Source organism: Pistacia vera, unplaced genomic scaffold (genome assembly GCF_008641045.1).
Source record: "Pistacia vera cultivar Batoury unplaced genomic scaffold, PisVer_v2 Contig73, whole genome shotgun sequence".
NCBI classification, from domain to species: Eukaryota; Viridiplantae; Streptophyta; class Magnoliopsida; order Sapindales; family Anacardiaceae; genus Pistacia; species Pistacia vera.
In genome coordinates, this window is record NW_022196590.1 from 879,748 (window position 1) to 886,454 (window position 6,707).

Sequence of the window (6,707 nt, forward strand, 5' to 3'; positions counted from 1 at the left end):
ATTCAAGTTGTGCCGCAGCATAGATTTATGGCGCTGTAGCACAAATTGGCGAAACCCATTGCGCGCCGCAACGTGGTTCATCGCACCACGGCGCCATTCGAGCATAATGAAAAATATGCAATTTCCAACCCTAATTTACCTTTCCAATTATTATAAAAATGCCCTTACTTGTAAAAAACTATAAAAGGGCAACTTATTTCGTTTTTTAGGTATTCTAAACTTTGTAAACATTTGGGCTAACTTGGAGAAGGGGTTTTTGATAGGCAAGGAATAAAACTTTGATTTTTGTTGTGGATTTATGATCCAAATGCTTATGGGTAAGATTAAGGTTCGTTTTCTTGTAATTATGAGTAGCTAAACCTTTATCTAGTGTATCCAATGTAGCCTAATTTGAATGCTCTATGTTTCTAATCTAAGTTACTTGTTTAATCAATTCAATACAATCTTAGTTTCATTCATTGTTGTTTATTCAATCTTTAATTGATATTATTGCTTGATCATCTTTAATAATTGATTAATTGATTGTGTGAGTCAAGGTTATACTATACGCCCTAGCTAATCTTGAATAGCTGTTGTGAATGAATGGTTTGTGTCTATACATACGCCCTAACAGATATTAATTGGGTTGTGAACTTCGGGTAATTGTAGACTTAATGGGTTTTCAGTAATTAGACTAGACTATACGCCCTAGATAGTTTAGTGATGAAAGCACTAGGTTAATCCCGAACGCCTTATGGTAATGCCTTAATTTGGTGAGTATCGACCCTAGGATGTGAATTGAGAAAGCTATAGTTAGATTATTGGCATAGAGTAGGATAATTACGGTGAAATTGAGTACCTAGACCTTTCTCTATTTGATTCTACATCTTTTTATTACTGTCTTACTTTTAATTGTTAACTTTAGTTATTTTAGAATTATTAGTTAGTTGATTAAGTTTGTTACTTTATTTGGTTGATGCATGCTATTAGATTAATTGATAACTTACAATTCTATGTGGGATTGAACCTTATACTGCGATAGCGATTCGTGCACTTGCGAGGAATAGAATTTTGTTTATCAATCCTTCAATCTCGTTATTCTCATATTTCTTTCAACGTTGAATTTAATTTGTTTCCTTTTAATTAATTGTTTTCATTTTCTGCGTTATCAATCAACCCCAACAGCCCCCCAAATCGGTAAACAATTAGTTATTTTGAAAAATCTTCTGTGAGAAAAACCTTTGCTTGCTTTGTGCTACTAAATGACATTTTAAGATAATTTAAGTAAGGTTTAAATTGGTTATTGCTTTTGCATGCATCAATTTTTGTTACTATTGCCAGAGACTTTTCTTAAATTGACTTTTTATTTACTTTTCGTTATTTTATAATATCTTAGCTTAAGTTTTTTCTGTTTATTTTTCAAGTGTTGTGGTGATTGAGCTCTTCTTTCAATTTCAGGTCAAATCCCCACTTTGTACTGATTCCACCTATCATCCTTTCTCGACAACCTGTAGGTAAGGAAGTTTCAATCAAGCAATCAATATCGATCTTCCATCCACATGCAATTCTTCAAACAATTCAGATTATTCCGATCAAAAGGAAATAGTTAGAAATAATCAAATTTGAACTCTTAAAGAGATGGCTACATGGGCTTTGGACCAACAACCTTTGTACCTCTGATACCATGAAACGAGTGAAGCTTTTGAAATGAAGTCTGGCATGATTCATCTCTTGTTAGAGTGCGTGCCTTAGAGCCAATCAATTATTGTAGAATTGACTCTTTGTAATAATGTTCATTGATTAATAAAAGGCTTTTTATTTTATATCGCGTAAATCATATTGTATGTATTAATATATGTCTTTAGGCTAGTAGAACCGTGACAAGGGTGTCAAGTGTTTCAAATCTTGATTATGAGAACCCTATGATCACGTATGGTGGCCATTCTAGAAATTTCTGTAGCCCTAGTATTATTCTGACTAAGGGCACATATAATACGGTAAGGCTATCATAGTGTTGAACGACCTTGTTGAAAGGTAGTGACTGATCTCACTTATCAAGGTATGTTTGCCGACAACCTGGTACAACACATGGGTGCTTGCTGTAGGCAAGTTCACTAGACTGGCCCACCAGAGGATTCCATATAAATGCTAACTCTAGTGTCTATGGATCAAATCCTCTAACGAATGGTGGTGCATGTAATCATTAACTTGAGATCACCGGAGCGCCTTGTGCATTGATTGGTGTAGTTTGACACTAGCCCAACACAGTTCTATTCAGAGTTATCAATACGATAGTGATTGGTTGCATCGATGAGTGTATCAAGACTATGGTGGATCGACAAAGGATTCATCACTCTCAGGTACGGGAGAACGGGAGAAGTTATCTCACTACGTAATTCAGTAAATGACAATGACACTAAAGCTGTGGCCACAGTAGGATTGAGTTGTTACTCAATCCAATTTATTATTCTGGTCATTGATCTAGTAACTGAATACAAAGATATCGAGAGTAATTGAGGTTGACACTATTTCTGTACCTCAGACTCGATGAGATAACAGATGATGAAAGGATTTGATTGCACGGTAACCATATCGTTGATAGGTAGCTATTTCGCTGAATCCGAATCTATTGGGTGGTCATGATGCCTTACTAGGGGCCAATCTTGGTCTGTGTGTAGTGAGACGATTAATTGGTGTTAATTGCGATACTACTCACTGCCGGTATGATGAGGAGCCTACAGGTCACACACTTAGAAGATAATTTAAGAATCGTTTTGTTCAACAGACATTTTCGTCTTTTAGAACGAAAGGGTATCTTAGTAATCTCACAATGCAATTCAATTTGCTGAGATTGTTGCCTAGATTTAATTTAATATTAAAATTAAATAAGTGAAATTATATTTAAATATATGTACGCATATATTTAAATGAATTATTATTAATTAAATTTTAATATATTTTTATAAATATATTAATTGATTTTAATTATAATAATATTTAATTAAAATAAAATACCAAAAGGAGAGTGTTTGGACACATGGGTTAATTTGGGTTGGAGCCCAATCCTATTCCTAAATGAATTAGGGTTTTGACACATGCACTATATAAGTGCATGTGTATTGAAAGAAACAATTAATTCATTTTGTTCATTCATTGAAAACAGCAACCCTCTCTCTCTACACTCTCACACGTTTTCCCTTGATCTTGAATCAAAGATTTTTCTTTGATTCAAGTTGATTCTTGAAGCCAAAGAGGATCTAGCAAATCCCTCTTTGGTTCTTCAAATTGTCTTTGTATGAATCACCATTCGTTCGGTTCTACGTTGAATCGGTAGCGAAGTAGATTCAGAGACATTTGAAGGAGCCTCCAAACGTGCGTAAGATCTCTAATCCTTGAATGAATTGTTTATATTTTCTATAGAATTTTGATTTAACGTGTTAACTATATAATCTGTACCCTGATTTTGGGCTTTAAAGGAATCAATTTATCCTTTAATTTTTGTTTTTCCGCTGCATTTGGTAGATCAATTCCTAACATCTTTTACCTACTTTCCGAGGTCTAGTGGGAGAGTATTTGAATAAACATCTCAAAGAATTTCATGTGGTGTGCTCTAGCATGAAACCAAGTGGCACTACTAAGGAACAAGTTAAGTTCACAGCCTTTCCATTCTTTTTAGCGGACAACGCTACAACGCTAAAGAGTGGTTGTATTATCTACCATCTCGGACCATTGACAATTGGAATGACATGAAAATACTCTTTTTGGAGAAATATTTTCCAACTTCTAGAATTATTCTCATTCAGAAGGAGATTTGTGGTATGTGGCAGTACAGTGAGGAAAGTTTGTATGAGTATTGGGAGCAGTTCAAGAAACTTTATGCTAGTTGCCCTCATCATCGAATAAGTGTGCAATTCTTACTCTAATACTTTTACGAAGGGTTGATGCCTATGGAAAGAAGCATGATCGATGTAACAAGTGGTAGTGCTTTGGTTGACAAAACTCTTTAGAATATAAGAAATTTGATTGCAACTATGGCTATAGATGCTCAACAGTTTGGCTCCCAATCTGATCCATCACTAAAGAGGGTCAATGAAATGGATACATCCACTAATATTGAGTAGCAGTTGAGCACCTTGATTCCACTTGTGCATGTTGGTGGGACAAGTTAAAACATGCAGAATTTGCTCTAACATTGGTCATCCTATTGACATGTGCCCTACTCTTCAAGATCCTAATGTGGAGCAAGCAAACACTTTGGGAGGATTTCAAGGACAACAAAGGCAAAGGTATCTCCAACACTTACAATCCAGGGTGGAGGAACCACCCTGCTATTCGGGAAACCACTAAGCTACTACCCCTACTAATCCACCAAGTTTTTCTTATCCAAGAGCACAACCACCTTATCAAGTGAGGCCACAAAATGCTCCCCCACCTCAAGGCAAGTCTCTAGAAGAATTAATAAATTCTTTAGCCACCAACACTATCCAATTCCAACAAGTTAGAAGACATCGATCAAGGACCTTGAAAACCAAGTTAGTCTATTGGCCACTACCGTTGGAAGACTAGAGGCACAAGGATCCATAAAACTTCATTCTCAAACTGCGGTCAAACCTATGGAGAATTCTAGTGCTATATCATTGTCGGAAGCAACTTGAAGAAGCTCACAAGAACCTGATTAATAATGAAGAGGCCAAGGATGAGCCGATTCAAGATGGAGCAAGCAAGTCCAATAATAAGGGAGATAGGGCGCTTGACTTCAAAAAAGCAAAACAGCCACTTAAGGTAGAATCTACAGTTCCAATTTCTATTTATGAACCTCTTCTACCTTTTCCTAGCAGGTTTGCAAAATAGAAGAAGGAGGACCACGAACAAGAAATCTTGGATACCTTCCGGAAAGTGCAAGTCAACGTACTGTTGTTGGATGCCATCAAATAAGTACCACACTATGCAAAGCTCCTCAAGGAATTACGTGCCAAAAAATGAAAGCTCAAGGGAAACGAGGTGGTAAGCGTAGGAGAGAATGTGTTGGCGGTCTTGCAAAGGAAGCTTCCACCAAAGTACAAGGATCCGAGTAGTTTTACCATACCATGCATTATAGGTAACACTAAATTTGAAAAGGCTATGTTAGATTTAGGCACTTTAATTAATGTTATACCTTATTCTATTTATGTTGCTATAAATATTGTCTCTCTTAAAGAAACCGACATAGTTATTCAACTAGCCAGTCGTTCTAACTCCTATCCAAAGAGAGTTTTGGAAGATGTTTTGGTGCAGGTTAATGAGCTCATCTTCTTGGTTGCTTTTTATGTGCTTGACATGCAAGATTACTCTACTACTAGGTCCACACCCTTGCTTTTGGGTAGACCTTTCATGAAAATAGCCTAGACAAAGATAGATGTGCATAATGGAACTTTGACAATGGAATTCGATGGAGAGGTTATTTGCTCAATATCTTTGAAACGATGAGGTACCCTAGTGATTATCATTCTTTTTTTTTTCTATTGACATACTTGACTCTTTAGCGTAGCAAATGTTTGAGCTTAAGAGTAAAGATTTGTTGGATGCTACAATAAGAAGTGGTTTGGTAATCAAAGACCCTAAAAATTCTAAAGAGGGTGTTGACATGATAGAGGAAATGGAAGAGATTGTTGCATCACTTGACTCTTTTCCAAAAATAAACCCAAGGTAAAATCTTCCTTACATTTCTCTTCCCTTATTTAATGAGAAACTTCTACCTTCCATTATGTAGGTCCCTACTTTGGAACTTAAACCTCTTTTGAAACACCTTAAATACGTGTATTTAGGAGAAGAAGATACGCTGCCCGTGATAATAGCAATCAACCTTTCTGCTATTCAAGAAGATAAACTAGTTTGGGTATTGAGAGAGTATAAGATGATGATTGAATGGACAATTGCTGACATTAAAGGAATTAATCCTTCCATGTGCATGCACTAGATATTACTTGAGGAAGGATCGAAACTGACAAAAGAGACACAAAGGAGATTGAATCCACCAATGATGGAAATGCTGAAGAAGGAAATCATCAAGCTATTGGATGTCAGTGTAATCTATCCAATATCAGATAGCAAATGGGTTAGTTCGGTCCAAGTGGTTTCAAAGAAGTCCAGAGTTACTGTGGTGAAGAACGAGGATAATGATTTAGTTCCTACGCAGATTCAAACGGAGTGGTGAGTTTGCATTTACTACCAAAAGGTTAAATCTGTAACTGGCAAAGACCATTTTCCTTTACCATTTATTGATCAAATGCTTGAGCAATTAGCGGGCCATACTCACTATTTTTTTCTTGATGGTTTTTCGTGTTATAATCAAATTGTGATTACTTTGGGAGACCAAGAGAAGACAACTTTTACTTGCCCCTTCAAAACCTTTGCCTATCGACGCATGTCATTCGGTCTTTGTAATGGTCCCGCCACCTTTCAAAGGTGTATGGTAAGTATATTTTCCGATTATATAGAGAGCATTATGGAAGTGCCTATGGATGACTTTAGTGTACACGGGGACTCATTTGACAATTGTCTTAGCAAGCTTACAGTTAGGGTTGGGATAATCCGGTTAACCTAACCGGATTAGGAAAACCAAAAACCTAAAATCGGATCGGTTTCGATTATAAACCAGTTGTAAACCGAACCGAATATTCAGTTTGGTTAACCGGTTTTCAAATTAACTTCTAAAATTCTTCAATTTTTCATTTAAGTCCCTAAATTCA

At 36.2% G+C, this 6,707-nt stretch overlaps 1 non-coding gene across 1 annotated transcript; it reads right to left on the reverse strand.

Annotated features, from left to right (window-relative positions):
* Positions 1 to 3,776: 3,776 nt before the first annotated feature.
* On the reverse strand, positions 3,777 to 3,880 carry LOC116115080. The gene has a single exon (XR_004125617.1). It is a non-coding gene; the product is annotated as a small nucleolar RNA R71 (small nucleolar RNA).
* Positions 3,881 to 6,707: the final 2,827 nt, after the last annotated feature.